This window comes from Tetranychus urticae, chromosome 2 (genome assembly GCF_039701765.1).
Source record: "Tetranychus urticae isolate SD_2017Ah chromosome 2, NJAU_TeUrti_SD_1.0, whole genome shotgun sequence".
Classification (NCBI taxonomy): domain Eukaryota; kingdom Metazoa; phylum Arthropoda; class Arachnida; order Trombidiformes; family Tetranychidae; genus Tetranychus; species Tetranychus urticae.
Window position 1 is genome coordinate 2,185,577 of NC_142959.1, and position 21,421 is coordinate 2,206,997.

The 21,421-nt window shown below is 30.8% G+C and overlaps 1 protein-coding gene across 2 annotated transcripts in view; it reads right to left on the reverse strand.

Annotated features, from left to right (window-relative positions):
• Positions 1-12,272: 12,272 nt before the first annotated feature.
• Positions 12,273-21,421, reverse strand: part of LOC107363759 (uncharacterized) — a 34,887-nt gene continuing 25,738 nt past the window's right edge. Inside the window, exons 9-10 of one of the 2 annotated variants that reach the window (XM_015931028.3) lie at positions 19,887-19,982; positions 12,273-12,908 (exon numbers count right to left, since the gene is read on the reverse strand). The gene's annotated coding sequence lies outside the window, so the exon portion shown is untranslated. The remainder of the gene's footprint in view (positions 12,909-19,886; positions 19,983-21,421) is intronic. The other variant, XM_015931029.3, reaches the window with a different exon arrangement.

Sequence of the window (21,421 nt, forward strand, 5' to 3'; positions counted from 1 at the left end):
AGCAAATTCCATTTGTTGACTATGATGAGACCTTTTCACCAGTTAGCAAGTTCACATCTATTCGAGCTGTACTTTGTATTGCAATGGTAAAACAAATGACCTTAATCCAAATGGATGTAAAAACTGCTTTCCTCAATGGTGAACTAACTGAAACTGTGTACATGAAACAGCCCGATGGTTTTGTACAAGATGAAGGTAAAGTTTGTAAATTGAGAAAAAGTATTTATGGATTGAAACAAGCAGCATTGGTTTGGTTTAAAGAAGTTGATGGAACTTTGAAAAGTATTGGTTTTACCAATTTGAACAATGATACTTGTATATTCAGGCGAAAACGTGAATCAGATGAAATCTTCATAATTCTTTATGTCGATGATCTTCTTGCCATTGGATCGAACGAAAAATGTTTGGTTGAATTGAAAAATCAACTTAATCTTAAGTTCGATATGACAATTATTGCAAATATTGAACAATTTCTCGGCATTAACATGAAGTGGGACAGAAAAGAAAGTGTCATTTATCTATTTCAAGAACGATATATTAATGAGATACTTGACAAATTTCAAATGACTCAATGTAAGAGTGTTAAGACTCCATATGATGGTAACATTAATATTGCTAAAACTGAACATAAAAATCTAGCCCAAAACGAATCGTTTGTTACTCGTTATCAAAGTGCTACTGGTTCTTTGAATTATCTTGTAACCTGTACAAGACCAGACTTGGCCATTATTGTTAGTATTTTATCCCAATTTAACTCGAAACCAGAAGAACATCATTGGTCAGCAGTTAAAAGAGTGTTTCGATATTTGAAGTCAACTGCAAAATTAGGAATAAAACTAGGGAATAATAAATGCATGTTTAATTTAGAAGGTTTTGCCGATTCAGATTGGGGTGGTGATAAGATCGACAGAAAATCATTTACTGGGTATTTGTTCAGACTCAATGGTAATCCGATTTCATGGGGTAGCAAAAAGCAAGCAACTGTAGCTTTATCAACTACAGAAGCAGAGTACATGGCGCTAACTGCAGCAACAAAAGAGGCAATCTGGTTGATGAGGATGCTTAATGAATTGGGTATAGATATTGATATTGTTGAATTGTTTGGTGATAATCAAGGAGCATTGAAGTTAGCTAAAAATCCTATTTATCATTCAAGAACGAAACATATTGATATTCAGTATCATTTCATTAGACAAGCAGTAGAAAGTAAATTAATCAATCTTAATTATATTTCTTCAGCTGATAACTTAGCTGACCTTCTGACTAAACCATTACCTGGACCAAGATTCATGAACTTATCAACAGAAATTTTATGGACAGTTGATTGAAACTCGTTGTGAAATGACAACAAGGGTGGCTGTTGAAGTTAACAGTTAACAATGAACAGTATTGTTGTCCATTCACAATTAGAGCAATTAATACATTTATCTATCCTTTACGATTATCCTTGATTTTACTTGATTTCATTATTACATTATTAAAGTCAGTCTTGATTACTCCGTTCAAGTGTTCATGATTAAACCAATACAGTCTAAACGAAATATTTAACAGTCCGTAAGCAATCTTTAGCATAAATCTTTCGCGCTTTATGACTGTTAACAGAAGTCAGGTTGAAAAAACGTCCAGTATATTTAATTTGAGTTCATTCATTTTTGCTTAATAAACTCGTCCAAATCAATCAATAGGTTGTCATAAATCAAGAAACAATTATTTTAATCAAAATATCTTGATGACAGTCCTCATGACAGTCCTCATGAATTCAACAATTGAAATGGTATCAATTTTTTCAGAAAAATGTAGACACGATGACTAAATTAGAGATTAAAAAGGATGAATAGGTTATTCTTATTCATAGCAAAAACTTACAAAACAATTTCAATTAACCTTCCTATTCAAATTGCTAATTCTTTAAATTATTCTAAATTTTTAACTAAAAACAACAAAAGACAACAAAAGGAATCGTTGAATAATATTGATGAAGACACAATTGTTCAAATATTGCTATGACATTTAGCGACTATTGTATCTAATATCTACGGTTAATTAGTTGCTAACTACTTTTGATTTTCATGAACTAAATTCCAAAGTAAATACACATAGTTTAACAAAGAAAATTTAAATTTTAGATTTTAACTTGGGGAAGCTTCTAAGCAAACGTTAAAGTTGTTTGTAAATGTTCATTAATGTTTAGCAAACTTCTAACTTGTATCAACAATATGCTTTGAGGGCGTGCTTTTCAGAGCGAATACAGTAGATTTAATAAAGAAAAAAATCATAAGCATTTCCTTTTCCGAACGTGTTTAATCAGATCCCATATAAAACTGCTATAAAACCCAGAACTTCATCAATTGCAATCATATCATCTCAAATTGAGACAAGCAAAGTTCAAAAACGATCACTTTAAAATGTTTATTGTAATGACATTAAGCTTAATAATTCTCGCCACCGCTATCACTGATGGCCAGGGCCAAGGTGGGTCTGCCCAGGGTGAGTAGGGTGGAAACGGGTATGGTGCAGGGGGTAACGCAGCAGCTTCAGCTGCAGCCGCAGCTGCAGCCGCAGGTGCATCCGGAGCCGCAGGGTCTGGTTATGGAAACGGGTATGTTGCAATCGGTGGGTATGGTGCACGGGGTTTGGGAGCAGATTCAGCTGCAGCCGCAGCCGCAGGGTCTGGTTAAGGAAACGGATATAGTGCAAACGGTGGTTATGAGGCGTATTCTTGGCAGCAGGATCAGCAACACTCGCAGCAAACAAGGCAAAATTAGTAGCTTGAGAATCAGCTCAGTTAAGTTCACTAAAGCAGACATATTTGCAGCAGTTGTATCATTTGAATAATGTGCTTCAAAAAATAAAAACCACTATTAAATGTGAATATTGCAATAAATTGCGCCGTAATGTTATAAGATATGAAATAAAGTGGGAAAATTAAAATACTAGAAACCGCTTCATTTTTATCTAAAAGGAGGTGTAGCAAAAAATCTGACTTTCGAGTTAAGAGTTATTTCGGGAAATAAACTCCTCTGTTTCTGTGCAACAGATCACTTAGATTTTCCGTTAAGCCATTTCATGACCATGATAGCTAGAGATCTGAAACTCATTATTTGTCGAGAAGTTGTCGGTACACATCATCGATCGAAAACTTTTTTCAATTTATCAACAGTTCTCTTGATTTTGGCCATTGGCCTGAAAACTTTGAACCTCGATATCTCGCGAATGTAAGTACTCACAGTCATAAATCTTTAACTAATCATTAGGTGCTAACAAAGGCTACAATAAATTGAACATTTTGAATCATTAAAATTCATACAAAAAAGTTATAGCATTGAATTCCTTGAGTTGCCAGATTTTATACTTCGTTTATCAATGTGAATGATTATTCAAACACAAATCTTATGACGCTTTAGAAGTTTATTCATAAATGAATTAATAAAATCAATTTTTATAAATATTTAGTAGTTGAATGTTATAGCCCATGTTAGCACCTAATGATTAGTTAAAGATTGGTGACTGTGAGTACTACCATTCGCGAGATATCGAGGTTCAAATTTTTCAGGCCAATGGCCAAAATCAATGTCCTAACCCTTAACTCGAAAGTGAGATTTTTTGGCACCACTCCTTAAATTAAAATGTTTTGTAATAAAGCATAGTGAATAATATTAAAATAGTTTCATATTTGAAGAAATAGCCAAACAGAGGGAAAATGAAACTGTCTTGACTCATGAACAGGTTAAACATAAACCAGCAAAAAACATTGGCCAGAATTTTGACCATGGGACTTAAACCTTTGAGCCTCGATTGTATATGATTTGCTCATAAATGGTAGCACCTACAAGGCAATAGCGCTACACCTACCTAATTCTTGGTTGATTTCGGAGCACACATCATGTTTTTTAATCTAAAGGGATTTTGAATCATTCATCGAGTTTCTCATGGACAACTCCTGTATTTTTTGTTTTTTGATCTCGATTATAGCCATTCAGGAAGCATCACATACAAAGATTTAAAGTTGATCAACCTCTCGGAGTATCTGATTTCATTGATTTCAATTTAACCATATAACATAGTTTGATTAAAATCCAATTTCAATTCAACTCTCACACAGTGTGTTTACTCTTTGTTAGATGGCGACTCATGCAGAAAATATCCGTTTTGTTAAGTCTGACTGCATTAGCTTTGATCATATCAAAACATATGACAATAAAATTCTTAACAATTTAATTTAATTCTATTAATAGATTTTTCAATAATTAGACAAATATTTCACAAGATTAGCAGGTCTTAATTATCTAATATAATAACAAATAACTGAAACTGGCTGAAAATTCGGTAAAATAAGTGAACTTTTTCGTCAACTATTGTTTTCTGAGAAATAAATGCTCTAAAGGATTAATATTAAAATGATCATTCAAAGGCTCAACATCTTTTCGATTAACACTATTCGTAGATAACTGTTAGGTGCTATCTGTGATCATAAATTGACTCGACTTGATTCATAAAACCATCAATAAATAAGATAAACTTGACTAAAAATTTACATTTCGTTTTCTGCTCACATGATGGCATGATGGTTCACTTTATCGAAACATCAAACTATATTGTTTAATACGAATCAGTTTCATTAAAATAGGGAACATTGTCCGGGATGATTAGTTGACTTGAGAAGCCTATCATTTATCATCTCTGAGTAACAGAAAAGTCGTGAAATATTCCAATTTCTTTATAGTTGAAAATGTCATCGATAATAGTTGCCATAACTTTTTGTTCAGCAATTATGTATTCTATTTCGGTGTTAAATGAGTCAGTCAGAAAGAATGTTTTTGCACCTTGAAAAAGCCTCAATCTCAATCTCTCTTAACATTTATTGAGTTTTTGTAAAGCAACGAAATCTACGGTTTGAGCAGCCCTGAATGAAACAAAAGATTGAACCATGAAGAGCGCAAAAATCAGAATGATTGTCAAACGCACAGGCTCAGATCAATTATAGACTTAATGATCTGTTTCTCTTTCAAATCGGAAACAACCTGTGAAGAAAAAGTTGAAAAGTAAAAAAAATTATCCGCTTGTGAAGGAAAAGCGAAAAAGAAATGAACGAAAAAAAGATTAGGATTTTAGTTGGAATTTACTTTATGATAATATTATACCATTAAAGTGATAATATCATCATTCATATTTACACTCTCTAACCTCAGTAAGAATTGACTTTGACTCGGTCGCCATCATCACATCATCATCGAGAGCATCATCAGCATCGATTATTATTATTAAAAGGAGAGGGAAAAATATATATAATGTTGGCTTTTGATCCAACTTGAAACTTGTTTACTGCAAATGGTGACAATTTTCAGGCGAGAGAAAAAGAAAGAAAAGAAAAAAATGGTGAAAAAATTCATTTTTTACTTGACCATTTCCTAAACCATTGACAGCGCAATAAAACTTGGAGTGAAAACTCCCAGATCATCAAATGATATAACCATTTGGTAGCCTTTGATATCGAATTTGAAATGAAGATTGTTTCTTTTGCTTTTCAAAAGCAGAGAAAAAAAGAAGTTTTGCTCAACGTTATACATTCCTGATTCATGAAAAAATTTCAGTTGAAAAGGTAAAGAAGATGAAATGCTGGAAAGAAACAAAAAAAGACAGAAAACAAGATGAACGTTAATTTGGTTCAAATCAAATCTCACCGGACTTAGGCTGGTCAATTTCACTCCAAAGTTAAGTTTAACCTTCAAGATTAAATCATCAACAAGGCAAGGCTCAATGGACTAGAAAGACGGACTGAATTATACAATTTTAATGGAATTGCAAAACTCGGATAAGATGCGAAAAAAGATTCAACTTTTGGTTCGACTTTTGGTTCAACTTTTAGTAACTGAAAGTACATCAGCTTTGGGGTGAAGATGATGAAGGATGGCAACATTAAAAAAGGTTAAATTGATGACAATTCACTTTGTCATTCTTTACATCTTGAGCTTCAGATCTTCGAGCAATACTTGGTTAGTTTGGGTTAAATTATGGGTCAAAGGAAAACCCAAAAGAGTAGAAAAAAATGTCCATATTTTGTTGATTCTTGATCCAGTTGGCTCAATCACAATGCGAATGGACATTTATTGGACAATTTATTTAATTTTGCTTCTACTCGGTCATCATGTTTACACCAATTGGTTGACCATTTATCGTTTATTAGCACAATTTGATTCTCAGTTACAGTGAAAAGGTTGACTTCACTATTTGGCCATCATTATCATGAAGAAGTAAAACAAGGAAACAAAATTCCAGTTTCATTGCATGCAATATTTACACTGATACAGTTGATGTTGCTATTCATTTGGAATAATGTAAGAAGCAAAAAATGACTTTTTTCAACATTTTTTTACTTATTACTTTTATTGCTCCAATTAATTACAGATTTTCGTCTTTTTTTCCATCCAAACTTTTTCCATTTCCATTTTGCCATCAAAAATTCAATTGCAATTCTTGCATTCAATTTCCATTAAATCATTTTTGTTAACCAACTTCAACTAATGATCATCATGTTAGTTAATAAATTATCATTCTAATGAGAAGCAAACCCATCAAGTTTATAATAATCATGGAAAGGTAAAGACGAATGTCGGATCAACCTTTCCCTTTGCATTCAACATTAATTGATCATCTCAATTCTAATGACAAAAACTTATTAGTAAATAAGATTCCAAAGATTATCAATAAACCATGAGAAATACAAGAATCATGAAGAAGAGGAATGAATGATCATTAAATCGTGATTTAGTTTTTTAATTAATAACCAAAAAAGATATCCACAAAACTCGCAAAAACTAGAGAAGAGTTGAAACATTTGCTTTGCAATTCACCAGAAAATTGAAAATTAGATTTGGTTCGAAGATGCAATTTTCCAAAAAATGAATCCAAAGAAAATGTTTCTTGGAATATTTTCCAATTTTAATGATCTTGAATGAACGTCAGCAAATTCTGATTATGAATCGATGAATCAGTAAAGTGAAACAAAGTAAACCAATTTTTATCTCTTTGTCTTTTCTCGGCTCATCATGAAACCTTGAAGGCTTTTTCAGCTAATTTACTTTCAAATTAGTCTGGATTGACACTATTTTTGCTTCTCTTTTTGCTTTACATTCAATTTGCCTTGAGCTTTTACCAAATCGCTCGTCCCTTTGCCACAGCCTTTGCTTACAATTTTATTCATGTTCATTTGGTGGGAATGAAATTGAAATAAACTTTAATCAACTGCAAAGGTTTAGTTTACGAACAAGAAAAATTGATTGATCTCAACTTTTCAAGTCAATTTGCTTCAAATAGTCATTATTTGCACTTTTCAATACTCGAGCTTTTGTCATCATTTAACAGTTTTACTGCCAGTTATTAAGGTTATCATTTTAATCAGAATACAAAAGACAATTTAGTTCAACTTGCGTTGACTAAACTTGACAATGGCAACTCTCCATTGAGAATTGGGACTAATGAGAAGGAAATTCAATTGTAAATGAATAATACAGTCTGATAGATACTCGAATGTTTGTCAAATTTTCTTTTTTTATAATTTTCTTTTCTCTCGACTTTTCTTCTTACCAAGTTTAACCAATTTACATGGAAATTTAATCTACTCTGTTGACTGTAAATATCATTTCATGTCAACTTTCAGTGTTAACCAAAAGTGTTTAGTTTGTGTCAAGTTTACAGTCCAATGGTTGGAAAAACTTTTGCTGACGAATGCAGAAAAGGAAAACATGAGAAAATTCATGAAAAAGATACTTTTGATACTCGTAAATGGAAACAAAAATAAGAGAAACTGATTTCTCGAAAAAATATTTAATAAAAGGTAAAGTGATGTCAACAATTTGATTGGAAAAAACAATCAATCATTCAAAGAGAAATTTAATGATTCGATAACAATTTGAATTTCAATTTACATTGTAATCGAATGGAGCGAAAAATGCAAAACTTCGAACTCATTCTCGACTATTTTCAAGATAATTTATGAATGCTCATTGAGAGTGAATTATTGATAATTAAGTCTTTTTGCAACGAAAAGAGAATCTGATATCGAATATTCAAGTGCAAAGATCGAAATTGGATTCCAAGAGTTGGTAAAGAGATGAGGTGAGGTTGGGTGAATAAAATGAGTGTAGAACAGGGGAAAAAAGAAAAGAGAAAAAACGAAAATCGAAGGTAAATTTCGTAATGTAAACTAGTTTAGTCGATTGAATTAACGAAAGGTTCAAATTGAAGTGAGTCTTTGAATTTGTGATGCAAGTTTGATTCAATTTTCACTCTTTTCCTGTAACTTGCAACCATTACATTTGATTTGATGTTGAACGAAAGGAAGAAAAACTTGAATCTGAATATGCCATTTGAATAAATATCACAACTTTTCACAAAATTTTCATTCTCATTTAATATTCTTTTAACCCTTTTTCGACACCTTTTCACTTTCTCTTTACACAAATGATTTCTCATTCCAAGTTGACTCTCGACATCTTACAGACTTTCCATGTTTTAGAACTGGTGAAGAGAAAAGAAAAAAAGTAAATCAAAATTTCCATGCAACTCGAGTGCATTTACATAAAAAAATTACACTTTCTTACAACGAAAATCACAGAGTGACGAAAATTTTGATTCAACTTGTATCAACTTGAAGGTAATTCAATAAAAGGAAAGCTAAATGGTTTATTTGCGTTAATTGAACAAACCTTTTCTTTTCGTCAAACTCGAAGTGAAATCGTGAAAAGAAGAAAGTTTTGTTTACAATTTAAGAGTTACTCTATTTGCTACCAATCATCAAACTAAATAATATTTCAACTGAAAATATTACAACAAACAGAATTATCTATTTATCATCTATTCCATTATTTATGATTTACTTTTCCTATTAAATTCAGACAAATCTCATTACATTTACTTGGCAATAAACACCAATTATTGCTCTACATTCACCTTATAACAAGATATTTACATTTTGATTAACTTTCACTTTCAAAGAAAATTTGAAATTCAAAGTCGATAATTGTGACTAAAGAAATAAAAAAGTTTTCAACAAAAATTCCAAATGGTTGAATTTCGACCTAATTGACATGGACAAGTGCAGGTTGAATAGCAAAATGAAGAGCAAAAAACTTGTAAAAAGGTTGAAGATGATGAGAAAAGCTAAAAGGCGAAAAAAAGAATAAAATATTTCATGTTAATAAGGCAAGAAGAAGAGGCAATATTAATGGTTTTTTTGGGTTACCTCATTACCTGTTGGTGCTCATCATCAAGTTAATGGAGTGAAAACTGTTTTCGGTCTGTTTCCAGTGGATAACTGTTGTAAGTATACTTTTACTGATCAAATGTTTAACCATGAATATCGCTTTGGACACACTTAGATAATAATGTTGCAAAGTTACATTGTAAGTTTGGAGTGACAACAATAGTGGAAATGGTAAAATATGAGAAGGAAAAGTTTCAAGAAAAGTATTTCAACAATGAAATGCTTGGAGACGAAAAGAGAAATGAAGAAAAGGAAAAGAACCGAAAATCATATACAATGTGATTCGATGGTGATAATGATGAGTTGAATGTCACCTCAAGAGAAGAAAAATGAAAAAGAAAATGACAAAAATTTTCTCTCTCAAGGTATACCTGTTGTTGATGTATTTTTATCTTCTTCTTCTTCTTCCCATTCCAATATTTCATTTGATTATCCTGCAATTTTTTATTCCTTTTTTCACCAGTTTTTCCTTTCCTGTCCCAGTCATAAGCAACTCTGTTCATGACAATTTCCATGATCCATTTCAAGATTGAATTGGTATTAATCTCGAACTTTTTTTTCTTTTCTTTTGGAATCAATGATCAACTGCAACATTTACTTTTACTATCATCAGAATCATCATCATGTACAAAACCTTTCGATTTCTGGTTCCATATTTTTCAATCTCTCATCGTTTCTGTTTTTTTTGTTTCTTCAATTCCTTCAACTTTACAATGATAAAATCACCAGGGAAGCCAAATGCACAGATATAAATCATTTTAAGTTTTGTTTTTACTTCAATCTTCAAAATTACTTCGATATTTGATTTACTTTTTTTTGTCTTTCAACTTTTCCCTTTTCTTTTACTATTAGTTGAAATGATTTTACTACATTTTCCACCTTCTCATCGTTAAGCAAACTCTACTTTGAAAAGTTGATCTCTTTTCATATCAAGTTGAGCATTAAACAAACAACTCTGTGACATTCATCTTTTAATATGAAAATTGTCTACTCGAGCTGTGAGTAATGTCAGGACAAACAAGAAAACAAATAAAATTAATACACAGTTTAACATGAATATGGATGGCAACTAGATTCTGGTCAACATTCCCTTCCAAGTAGCTTCAATGTTATCCTTTTTCACGGTCAAAATGTTATTTTGTTTCAGCTTTCAGTTGGAAAGGATAAAGTAAACTGGAAAATCTGTAAATAAATATGATGAGCAAATAAGAATACAAAATGATGATAAAGTGAGACAAAACAAGAAACTTGTAAGGTTGAATAAGATACTTTACCTTTCAAAATGTCGAGTTTTCTTGTATATTATTTATTGATATTAGTAACTATTGACGCGAGGACAAGATGAATATCGTTGTAAACACTTCTGTTGTCAACTGAAGTTGACTCGATTATTTCACGATTTTAGATTAGAATGAAAAAGAAAGATTTCTATTTGGAATTGTACTAGGATTTTTCGCCGAAGATTGATTCAATTTCTATTCATTTCAAGATAGATTAGTTTTTTTGATTGAATTTATTGGCAATCAGTTTTTGATACAATTTGGTTGTTAATTCATTCTGGATTCGTAGTTGGTTCATTATCTGACTCCATTCTCATTAAACTATTTGCTTTAAGCAATATCTTTACGTGATGTCAACTTGTTTTGACCAAATTTTCTTTTCATTTTCTCGGTTCAATTTCAATCTGTTTAACTCAATTTTGAACAACTTTGGAAGTCAATTTATAAAAGAAAATTTTCCACCGAATTATCGAAATAAAATCAAATTTTCGGCTAAACTTTATTGTTTTATAAATAAATCCTATTTGCTATGCAGCTTGGGAGTGAAAAATTTACAACACTTCAACTGCTAGAATTTCAATGAAATTTTGACTTTTCTTGTTTCGAGCAAATTCTTAACCTGTAATAATCTCTATTTGAATCTTGTATGATTGGCAAAGTTTTAAAGATTATCCATTCAGATTGATTGAATGCTTAAATGCTGTGAAAATAAATCTCAAACAAGATGCACAGCAAGACCTGAAACTAACTCTTCAACAATGATATAAGATTTGAATAGATGATTTTCAGTTTTTTGTAGAATGTTTTCCAAGTTTCCAGTTCTTTTGACTGATAAATCAGGATGAATCGTTCTCGTCACATTTGAGCTTAGATGCTCTACTGTTGCAAAAGCAATGATTTTACTGAAACTATTCTGGCAAGTTAATACTTCAAACTTTGTTGATAAATTTTTAAAAATGTATCCAAATTTTGTTCGGTCAACTCGACTCCTTTAATTATTAAACGAATAATTTGTTTGCGGTTTCAGGTGAACATGGATTGGTGTACAACATGATTAATTGACCTTTTTAACAGCACAGCAAAACCAATGTGGCTTTGTGTTTGTTTCATTTGATGACGATTTATAGCAATGTTACAATTTTCGTCTTTACTATTCAAGTTTCCTGGCATTGTAAAGACAGAAACAAAGCGATCCAAAAATTCCTGCAATTTAGGTAAGCATTAGTATTCCCATTTGTTTGATTTTATTCCAGTAATAGACCAATGTTACTTTGTCTTTCCTTGCATTGGTCACTCCATGTTTATCTCAAGAAGAAGATGAGGAGAAGAAAAGAGCCAAAAAAGGCAAAGTTTATTCTCATTTCCCACAGGAATGGTCACGGAAACTCCTCTTGTTTGACCAAATAAATGGAGAGAGAAAGAGATTCGTTCAATAAAGTATAATAATAGAACGAAAAAGAGGACGAAAAAAAGCAAGACTAGAAATGCGATGAACAAGAAAAAGAAATGATAAAAATTTTCAATCTCCCAGGTAACACAAGAATATTGAGTTTCATCTCATGATACGAGAAAATCATTTGCCATGTAAACGCTTGCAACTATGGAAGCAACAATCTCATTTAATAATAAAAACTGTAGACCAAAAAAAAAGTTGTCCAATCTCAATTAAGTTACTTTTAAATACAATGTATACCTGGAAGCCAGAGGCATGAATGAAATACAATGAGCCGTTTGATGAGAAATGAAAATAAATTTTATTAAATAACCAATCAAGGGAAATGATGGATTTAACATTTTGACTTTTACAGTTTCCTTCATTTACCAATTTGACCAGCAACATTTGTCTTGCAATTTCATCAGTTATGTGCTAATGTTATCCATCATTTTATCCACTGAATGACCAAATACAACAGCCTGAGGACAATTTAATCAAAGGAATAAGAAGAGAAAGAAAAAGAAGAAAACCGAGAAAATCGAAGTTGGCTCAAGTTTCAATTTTACCTGTTAATATCAGGTGAAAGGGAAGAAAAGAAGAAAGGTAAACCAAAAGTAAAAGCAAAATAAGTTGATAAATATTGAAAGGAAAATGAAGAAATGAAAGAAAACAAAAAGCAACAATTGATGAGAACTGAGAACAAAAACGATGGAAAAACTGAATCAACTGTTTATCATGTCCGTTTCTTTTGCATCTTCTAATGATTCTTTCATGATGAACATGAAAAACTCTGGAAATGGAAAAGTTCTTGTCAACAAGTTTCGATAATTAATTTGGGCGAAGAAAATTGTTGCATCAAAACCAAATTCGATCGTTGATTGGGAGAATTCCGATTGATTACGATTCGGACGATGTTGAATGAACAAAAAATCTGTTGGAAAAATGAGAAAAGAGAAAAAGATCTTTTAGTGAAAAGAAGAAAACAGTTTCAAGAGCAATTCTGAATATTATTCATGGTGCATTACTCCATGAGAATCCAACAGTGGAATGAAGAGTTACTACACTTTGAGTAAATATTTATTCCAATCTGAATATGCTTCTCAGTTTATCTTTTTTGTTGTTTCTTCTCTCGATTCCATTCTTTTTTTTCCGTTGCAATATTTTTATTTAAATTTTTACCTTCAACTTTGTTTTTTACTCAAGTTGAGACAAAAATTTAGTTCAACTTTTGCATCTTCAATCATTTCGTTCAAGTTTAACCATTTAAAGGCAACATTCGTCATTGTTATCAATTCATTTTCTTGTTTTTACTTTGCCTCACATTATAAATGATGTTAGTCTAATAAAATAAAGGGAATGTGAATTAGAATGGAAACAAAATTGAATCAATTCATTAACCATTTTGACTGAATTGCGGCCAAACTTGAATCATCATGTGAATAGGAAAATTGCTTTATTTTCACTCAATCCAATTATTATCACTATTATTATCAGCATTATTATTATCACTATTTTTCTTGCCAACTATTAATCTTGTTTATCTTCGCTTTTTTTTCTTCTTTGCCTCTTCGCCTTCGTTTCTACTTTCATAAACTTTGCTCTCAGCGTTAATCTCTTCCCAGTAAGGAAAAAACAAATGCAATTATCAATGGAAAATCAAAGTTTCCATCATTAAGAGTTTCAAATATAATTTCGTTGAAACGATAACCTTTCATTTGACTAAACTTGTCCATTGCCTCTTAACCTTCAACGTTTTCAAGTTTGACCGAATCTTAATGTTGAAGAGGAAAGAAAAAAAAACTTTTAAGACAAAAAAAAGTCTAAACTCGAAAAGAAATGTCAGAATTTTTTTTCGCTTCTCATGAAATTAGTAGTTTGTTGTAGCATGCAAAACCAGAATGTCATGTAAATCACTTTACTATTATTGATTAGGCGTTTCAAGATGGGCCAAGTTGAGGGAAAAAAAGTTTCCAAAAAAAGGCAGAATAAGAATGAAGAAGATATAAAGATAATGCAGATTAACATATTATTGAGGTTTTACTGGTGATCCTCATTTGAGCAACTTTTTTGTGCCTTTGTAAAGTTATGATAGACATGAAGGATGCATTATGGTTACATGAAGATGAGCAGTTGCAGGATAAAGAGGATGATGATGATGGGGATAAAATGTAGATGGAAATGCACATGGAAAACATGCAACAAAGATATAAACATGGAAAAGAGTGAAAAGAGAGAAAAGTCAATATAAAGTGAGAAAATGTTGGCAAATGTTGATTGAATGGAGAACAAGGAAGAGAAGGAGAAAAAAGAAGAGAAGAGGTTTCATCTTCCTTCTTGGTTCATCCTAATCATGGTAAGATGAATAAATATCTTGGATAATAAATTGAATCAAGATTATGTACATATTGGCTTGATAGCATTGAATGTATAAGTGTGAAGATTAAGACGAAAGAATTGAAATGTTTCTTCCATTCAAATCCTTCATTGACTCTCATGTAATATGCAGATTCATCCGATATTTGCATCATTGTATTCATTGGTTTCATTCAATGTGTCTGGTTATCTACGAACACAGAAAATCTCAATTGAAGTTGAGTTTTGACCGATTGTAGAGATTTATTGAAGAATTTTTGCTTCTTTTTTCGAATGAAATTTTTTCTAAATTCAGTTTGATAGTGAAACAGAACTTTTGTTGAAGTTTATGGAATTATCTGATGAGTTCATTTTTCCATTTTTATTCATTTTCGATATTCACTGGAAAGGAAGGAAAAGGAAGTTTTACTTTATTCAATTGAGAGGTGATAATGGATAGAGTAAAGGGAAGATGAAAATGAGTAGCCAGCATGATAATATCAGGATGACTGGGAGTTGAAAATTCTTTTCACGCTTTCAAGAGAAAAGATAATCTAGTTTTGTTGACTCATTTTTGCTTTTCGTCGTTTCTTTCCTTCTCTAAGCTTGTCTTCATTTTACACTCTTTACTCTGTTACTTGAGTTCAATGAAGAAGAAAGTGAAATAATGAATCAGTTACATGAGGATGGTAATGAAGATATTGAAAGATGCTGGGATTGAGTGGAAAAACAAAGAGAATGGTGAAGATGATGGAAAATGTCTAATGAACATGGTGAGAATAATGGTGAACCTGTAAAGAGTCAGGGTGTGAATTCAGTGGAAAAGTGAATTAAGATGTCAAAATGGGTTGGAATTGCATGGAAAGTATCTTTACTCTTTGCCTTTTTTTCCTTCAATAGACTTGAACCATCATCATGATTCTCTTTCCATCATGAGCATCACCATCATGATAATGGATGAAAAGGTGGCAAATGAAAGGAGAAGCAGAAATTTGAACGAAAAAAAGGGTTTCTCTTTTTACTTTCTCTTTCCATTCAAGATAAACTTGATAAAAGTTCATTTGTCTGAGCAAATGAATGAAGGAACAAAATGTTTTCTCTCTTCATCTTTTTCTTCTCTCCTTCAATTTCCTACCAAATTGTTGTTTTTTCACTGTTTTTCATTTTCTTTTCATCTCTTTTCACATGGTTACAGTTGAAAGGGCAGAAATGACAAACAAAATGATCATCAATAAAAGTAAAAAGAAGAAGAAGAAACGTGGCAAAATGGGAAAATATCAACATTCATGGAGACGAAAGTTGGGAAAAATTCTTTTTCGACAAAATAAAGAATCAATTTTTCCTCCTTGTTCCTACTCAACATTCATCTGACTCATTGATATCAATGAGTTTCTCCTTTTCCCTCAATTCTCGAGTTTACATTATTTTACTCTTTTCACTCCCAGACTGTTGCAAGTTATAAGAAAATTTTCTCATTTTGAAAAGACAGAAAAAAGGAAAATTTGAAAAGAAAAAACTATTCTCTGTTCAGTGCATGATAAACTGATATTGAAATTAATGATTCTTTTGATATCAAGAAAAATTGACTCAAATTAGGTGTAAATTTGAAACACATTTATCTCTATTTAGAGTTGAACAAAAGAGCGAAAAAGCGAAAAAAACTCTTTTGTTTCAATATGGAATTACAATTGGTTTAAAAGTTCTCAAAAATTCTAATATGATTAATCATTTTTCTTCGCATTTATTAGATAATTAATTCCCAAATGGTTCAGCGGAAATTCAATTTGAAATTCAATGAGATATTCATTTGTTTTTCCGTGTTTACTCAAGTTTCAATTTTACCATTTCATTGAGAAGAAAAGTGAAAAACTTTTTATTCTTTTCAAGTTTATATTTAAAACCCAAACTCATGATCAGAACTTTTCAACAATTAAAGAAATTCGATAATTCCATTTCGATTTTTTAGCAAATCGATGAATATCTTTTGGAGTTAAATAGGTTTGGACAGGGAGTTGAGAGAAAAAAGTGATTTTCTTTTTCATCGAAAAGAATCAAATTGAAACATTGAAATAACAAGAAAGGATGATAATGTGATGAGAAGAGGATGCTTAATGTAGCATGTAGAAAAGCATATTAAACATTTCATGGAACGTAATTCATTGAAGGAGAAGATAAGAGGCTGAGAATGATAATGATGAAAATGGATAACGATTGAATAAGATTGAGCAAAGGGAAGAAAAAAAGAAAAAGAAAAAAGTTGAATTTCGAGTTTTGTATTTTCTTTTTCATTTTTCCATTGATATTCTTTTCTCTTGATGAACCAATAGAATGAAAAACTATTCATTTGTTGGTTTTATAGAGTTGAATAAAATTTCAAGTTCTGCAAATTATCTGAAATTATCAAACTTTATTCGCGTCATTTGATTCTTTTCTGATTTTTACTCTTTACATCAACTTGTTCAATATCATCAACTTATCATTTGTTAAAATACTTTTTACTTGAAACTCATTCTTCTGTGAATACAGTTTGTGGAAAAATGAACAAATTTCTCTATTCTATCAGTTCCATGGTTATTCAAATAATCAGTCTATTAATGAACCCTCATTCCATGACAATCTAATTTGATCATTTCTCAAAATTTCCATTTCTAAACTGAAATCGTAAAAAGAAATCAAACTTAATTGAATGTTTTTCTTTCGTTTTTCAATTCAATTTCATCCAAACGAAAATCTTGATTGGAGAAAACATGAAAAATTCAACATTCTATTTGTTTAAAGAGAAAATCATTTCCACCAAAAATTCATTTTCCATGAAATTATTTATTTCATCGAACCAGAAAAACTGGTCAAATGGTGAATCTCAAGTGCAGTAACTCGATTCATGATTTTTCTTGATTCATTTTCCTCAAATCATTATCATTCGCTGGAAGAATTTCGAGTTTTTATCAAGTTCTGTTTTCGAAAATTTGTTTTCGAATTCATGATGAAGTTCATTGGAAATGTTATGCTCTGTTCATTGATTACATCAAAGTTTTTCTTTTTTGTCACTTCATTAGAAAGTCAGAAGAGACTAATTAATCAAAAATTTTATTGTTACGAAGTTTTGCCTTTTTGTTGGTGAAACTTTTTTACTCGAATAATGCATTCAATGTTGACTGATAACAATCCATTCATCACACTGAACTCAATCTGAATCAAGTTGAATGAAAAACTGTTTTTGTTCAAATGTTCAATCCAATTTGAAATGTAAAATTGAAAGAAAAGCAAAACTCTTTCATGATTTGTTTCAGTGTCAAAATGAAGAGAAGAACAAAGCAAGAAAATTCTCAACTCGAACCAATCAAAATAAATGTTTGGATTTTGCTTTTTTCACTATAAATTTCACGTTCAACATTTATTCATGATAACGGTTCTTTCAATGTCATCAAGTATTGAGAAATAGTTCAACTCTAATGGTCAGTTTTACTAACCATATGCACCTCATGATATCTTTTCATGCATTTGTTTATTTTCCTTTTTCTTTTGCAACTTCTCTTTTCCTTTTCACACCCATTCCAAGCCGAATATATTCAAATTGTTCAGTTTCAATGAAATAAACATTTTCTTTTTTCCCTCTTTTCTAATCTCTTGTCATCTAACAACCAAGTGACCTTATCCAAGTCAATGTATTTCACCATTTACTCTCTTCATGCAATAATCGTCCAATAAAAGCGAAAAAACCAAATGAATAACATTATCATTCTCATGATGGTTAAAGGTGATAAAAATGAATTATCCATTGAAATAGCAAACTGAAATTTCCTTTTCATCTCTTTGGACAGAAAAGACTTTTCAATTTCCGTTTCAAAAGCACTTTCAATGAAACGAAAAGAAAACATTTTAAAGTTTGTTCCTTATTGAACTCCAACTGAAAACCATGCTAATGCAACGGTCGACAACAATTTCACTTTACCTTCAAAAGTAGGAAGCAAAGAAGATTGCTCTCGAAGTTTTCAAAACTAAATTTTAATGAAAAATTATCTTTTCTATCATTTCCCCTGAGTCTAATAATTTTCCTTCTGTTTCATATTTTTAGTGAAAATTTTTCTAAAAATAAATGATAAATTTGCATAATTGTAAAAAACTATTTCATGATAATTTTCATCATTTTGAGTTTATTCAATAATCGTTTACATTCATTCAATGAAGTGAATTGATCAGTAATGACCCTCATTTTGAGCTCAAAATAGTTGTCTACTATTTATCTGACAAGGAAAGGTTACAGAAGTTACAAAAGTCAACTTTTCCACGCTAAAAATATTCTAATGGATCATGAGCTTTGGTCGAGTTTTTCGTTTTGCAAATTTTCGAGAGTTACATTTCGATCAATTTTTGCATAATTCAATGTGTTATTTCGATATTGCGGGTCTATAATAAAATCTGTTTTTTATCATTTTTAATTGATTCATTTTGCGGTAGAAATGAACTGTTGTAATTTGTTACATGGCTAATCTGTTAGACAACCACATTTAGATTGATGGCCTCAGCCTCAAGCTATTTTATCTTTCAACCCTCAGACCACATGCTGTCACTGGTTCTTCCATTTCATTTTTCCGCCTTTTGTTTCTTTCAAGTTTCTTTTCTTACTGAACCTTTTCATATCAAAATCATTATCTCACTCTTAAAACATAGAGATTTGAGAAAAGACCAAATCTACAACAGTGAATCTCCCAACAATTTTTAAGCTGCATTTTAAAGATGCCAGTATCGACTCGAAAAAATGATCGAGACAAGATCAATCTTTCGATTCACTGATTTTCTGTGCAAATGTTGACTCAAGTCATTGAGGAAAGACCAAAACCCTAAGAAATTTATCAATTCATCAGTTAGTTTTGTACCTTTTAAGTTGGTCGATCTCTCTCAAGAACTCGAATCTTTGAAAACTTTTTTACTTTTCATTACCTTCCAATTTGCCAAGACAACTAAATAGCATTTTCAAGCAAAACCAACAAATGATTGTACTCAGATAATTGTTTCAACATTTATCCAATTAGCCAATAGTAAAGCAATAGACTTGTTCTTCATTTGATATTCACATTTTGTGCATAAAGGCATTCGAAGATGGTGAAAGAATTTGTCTTGAAATTTTCCTTTTTTTCGCCTTACTTTTTGTTTCCATTAAAATTGATCAACTGATTATTGGATGGTTGATTAACAAATCTAATTAACTACAAAAACTGATGAAAATGTTGTCACATTCAAGGAATTTACAAGGCAAAATATTCACTTCTAGTTAATGCAATAAGAAGCTTGCAATCAAATTAGTCGAAATTTTTTCTTCTTCAGACTTTATCTGTTTGACTTTTCTTGTTCATGATTTAATTTGATTAAAAGTCGACTAATTATCGTTGCAACTTTTATCTACACTCAAGATTGGAAAAGGGAAATTAATCGAAAAGAGAAGATACAATTGAATATTAGAATGAATTATTTCACTTTTCTTCATTTTCCATTCCAATGAATGCAATTGTTGGAAGAAAACTATTGATAACAATTGTCATTGCTTCTAATGACTTACCTCAGTGTTTTTTGTTTGTCATTTCAACAATTTCCTTCCTGATTATCTGTTAATTCCTGTTCCTAATCGTCATTATTATCGATTGAATAGGAAAAGCTAAAGAAATGAAAGGAAATAAAAAAAGGTAAGAAATCCAAGTTCAAGTTATTCTCATGATGATAATATAATATTAAATATGATTCTTATTATTTTATCTCTTTCTTCAATTACTTTTGTCTTCATTCATTCATTTCTTATCCTCAAGCATTCTTGACATTCTTATCTCTGCTCAATATATTTATTCCAATTTCAACGAGTACATTTCAGTGCAAACACCGAACAAGCAAAAAGTTCCAAATGATTTACACTTTTATTCCAAATCTGAATAGTGTTCAGTAGAATGAAAAATCGTACAAAAAATCGAAATTAATCTTTTTTCTCCAATTTAGTGAAAAAAATATTCTCAAATGAACAATGAACATTTTCGTGTTTTCATGAATAACGATGATGAAGAAATTGGAAACCAAATGTTGGACTGTTGCTTGATGAAGGAAAATGTGTTTAACAAGCCATTGCCATCATCAGAATTTGATGATTAATCTGAATAATGAATTGGAATGGAAAAATCTGACCTTTTCCTTTCGAACACAACATTTGATACATTTTCTTTTTTCCATTTTCTCTTGTTTCTTTTCTGTCTCTTCATCATTTTTCTCCCTTTTCCTACTCATCTCATGATCAATGGAAAATGCATTTGATAAGAAAGTATTAATATTACCATCAACTGTCAAATGCAATATAATGCATTATTCAGCTCATCAAAAATTAACTTAATAAGTTTATTTGGGTGTCATTCAAAGGGAATGGAATGAATCGGCGATAAGCAAAATTGCTCAAATTAACACAAATATGAACAAGCTTGTCAAACATTTAAACTGTCAACATGCAACTAAATCAAATTAATTGTGAAAAGGGAATTTAAAATTCATCTGTCAACTTGGCAAGAATCAGAAGCGAAAATTTTCCTTCTTCTTACCAAAACCAGAATCGAGACCAAAATTTAAATACATTTCATGGTTAAAACAGTTGCAAGGTTAACACACAAAGATCAAAAATGTTTATACTTTTAATGACATTTAATCATGAAACTGCAACAAAACTTTTTTTCAAATTTTCTTTTTCCATCAAATGAAACAATCAAGATTTGTTTACGGAAAAGTGGAATTTTTGGTTAAAATATTTTCAAAATTTTGCACATTTTTTCCCTTCTTTCTTGGGTTCTTTCATGAAACTGATTTTATTATCACCATTTCACCTCTCATGGAAGGTGATAGATAAGCGAAAATTGTTTCAACCCTTTTTGTTTGGATAACATTTTCTTGTTGTTTTTTTACTTTCAATGTTTTCTTTGTTCTTTCATGTTTGATGTATTCAACAATAGATTAGAGTCTAATAACTGTCATCATCAAGTGTCAATCAGGTGATAAAAGTAGCATAAAAATTCATTGAAAATTTGAATGAGCAAATGTTTGCTCAGTAAAACTGTCAAAAAGTAA